We start from the raw sequence: 3040 nt of genomic DNA, 5'->3' as shown, positions 1-3040 counted from the left end.
TAAAACTTTGATATTGAAATTAAAACATATATTTTTTTCTGGCTGCCCATAAAAATTTCTCGAATAAAGATTTTATTAGTACATACTTTTTGCGCAATATGTTTGTAAGGTTTTTCTAACGCCGTCAAAGCATTATTCGGAGCAGATGTCTGCTTTGATTGGCTTTCACTGAACAAACAATTTTCGCAACAACCTATAACGTATAACCAAATGACCTCATGCATATGTACATTAAATTTGTGAAAATGTGTAGAGAAAAGTATTCAAAACTGTAATAAAATGAAAACTGTGTTAAAATGAAAACTGTATTAAAATGAAAACTGGAGTAAAATGAACTAACACAAATGTAAATACATGCCTTTTTTATTTCTTACTAAAGGGGATTTAAATGGGGATTTAAAAGAAAAATGGGGATTTTTTAGGGATAACTGCGGCCCGATATGGGGATGGGGTACAAAAATATTCTGGCAACACTGGTTGCAGTGTTTTATTAAAAAGTCGAGAATTCACCTTTCTGCGTTGCCAAAGCGAGCACGCGCCATTCTTGTTGATAGGTAGTTGATTGTTGTTGTTGTGCGAATATGTTGCATGCCACATACTACGCATTCTAATAATCCAAGTGACGGCAAAGTTGCTACGGCTATAGCTAAAATAGAAACACTAAATATACACATACATACATACATACATACATATTTTGCCAAGGTAGTAAATATTAGGTAGTCGGCGTTGTGTTGGCAACCAGTTGCTGTTGCTGGAAGTTTTACTAGCAATCATTTGTGCTGGATTCTTCTGCTAAGCGTCAACACGTGGCAGGCTGCTATTGCCTTTGAACAACGTCAATGTAATATGGAAAGATAGAAATGGGTAGAGGCCACAATCTTTGTTGTTACATTTATGAAATATTTTTTGTGTTGTCACATTGTACATTTAAGTTTATTATTTTTACACAGGGGGAGAAAAACAATTCTTTAATTGTGCATTTTATTAGTTGGTTATTTTGTGTGTGTGTGTGTGTGTTTTTTTTTTTTGCATAGATTTATACAAAATTGGGGTGTGGTGGTACACTGAACTCATTTTCTTTCGAAACTCAGCTTCGTACAAAAGTCAACAGACTGTTCAGTAAGGACCTAATAGAATTAAAAAAAAAACAGCAGTTAAACATGCCAGAATATTGTTGAAACGTATTGAAATGTATCTTCTTTAATGACTATCCATCCCAGAATGGACAAAATATCCTCCTCTGGTCAGCCAGTCACCGTCCCCATACCTACCATTCCGTAGTGCGCAGCTACACAGCATAACATACGGCCATAGCGAAGGAGGGAGGAGGGTTTAGTGTGAAGACCAAGTATATCTCTGCCTGATTTATCTGTTAAACAAATTAAGTATATTTATAAGGTGAAGAAGAAACTTCTTCAGAATATCTGTTGCCTAAACATAAAGATATCAAAATAGTTACCACTGCGGCCAGTGGGACGATTGTGCCCTCAGCTCTAGCCCTAAATACTCTATAAAAATCAGAATAGATTCCGGGATGCAGAGTGTAGTTGCTCTTTTCTTGGCCATAAATACCCTATACACGTCTCGCTTGCACTCTCCAGGAGGAGGTGCAAAAATGTCTCTTACTCTCGCTTGTGCAAGTGGCTTCTAAGCCTCCAATGACCCATCAAGAAAACCTGTAATAATTCTTAACCTCACCTCGGAAATTTTTTTGAGTAACCTGAATCTCTTTAAGCTATATTTACCCCATAGTAAGCTCTTAGTTTTACGAAGACCTGTAGTTGTTCGTGAGTGCAGTTCCTTCAGTTTGGTATTTTCTTTTCTGAGCACTTCCTTTATCATGCTGGGACCTACCACAAGGAAGGTCTCGGGTGCCAACGGGATCGGGGCCGCAGCATTTCTGCCTAACTGGTCAGCTTCTTCATTTCCCATGAGGATTGAACCTCAATGACGATAGAGTTATAAATAACGTTTGACTGTGACTTGTGTATTATTAGGATCCTCTCACTTCGATAATCTATACGAAGAATAATCTCTGCGCACTTTAGCTTGGAGGATGTTTGGAAAGGTAACCAGTGGTTAGATGGTTCTTCAGTCTTGGCCATATTCGGCTGCTCCAACACTTTCAAGGGTCTTCGAGCCGTCTGCGTACCACGGCAGTGTGCTCGTCGGGACGTGTCTCTCCATATTAGAGGTCGCCATGCTGCATTTATCAACCTTAAAGCTTCTTTCAAAAACTGCTACTCTAAGCCTATCGTCTTTGGGCAAAAGAGCTAGTGGCAGCTGGGTGCTTAGCTTGTACCTGTTCGTTGATGATAGGACCTTGCCTTTACCAAAGCCTTCTCGAGCTAGAGAATTGACTCCAGCGCAGCCATCGGATATGTGCAGCCTTTGCTAAAGTAGTCCTTTATACCCAAGCCACTGTCCAATTGGTCGAACTATTAAGATGTACCTACATGAATCTCAGGAACCTTTGGGTGCATCCCCGGCTTGCACATCATCAGCGCTCATTTAGCCTTGCAGGTGGCCGTATCAACATGAGTGCTCCATAGGAGTTTGGAGTCTAAGATAAGCCCAAGTTATTTCACTTCTCTGACGACATTGACCTCGACCCTGTCTAACACTCATCTCTTTGGGATTTACCCTAACATACATACATATGCCCCATCAGATACCCAAGCTGAAGAGTTTGTAATCCTTAGTGCAATGGATTGTGTGGATGGAAATATATGAAGATACTAGAGTTCACGTTTCTACAGTACTATCCAAAGTGCATGTAAGGCTTCGTTCAGTTTCCCGATCTCTTCTAAACGGGCATTGCAACTTTCTGTTTATAAGTAAAAATTTTACCACAAAACGTTTATGAACTGTGTGGGGTAGAAGAAAGAGGCAAAGCAAATGTTGAGAATGAATTGAAATATGTATCTTTTTTGTGTTTTCTCAATAGGTGCTGTCGCCGCCACAAAAATCTTTAAAATAATTTCCATAAAACAATTCAAGAAAACTGAGTTACCTTTTTATTTCGATCGCTACCGAT

Source organism: Rhagoletis zephyria, unplaced genomic scaffold (assembly GCF_001687245.7).
Source record: "Rhagoletis zephyria isolate East Lansing unplaced genomic scaffold, Rhagoletis_zephyria_1.1 Rzeph_scaffold_00290, whole genome shotgun sequence".
NCBI classification, from domain to species: domain Eukaryota; kingdom Metazoa; phylum Arthropoda; class Insecta; order Diptera; family Tephritidae; genus Rhagoletis; species Rhagoletis zephyria.
This window is presented reverse-complemented; position numbering follows the sequence as displayed.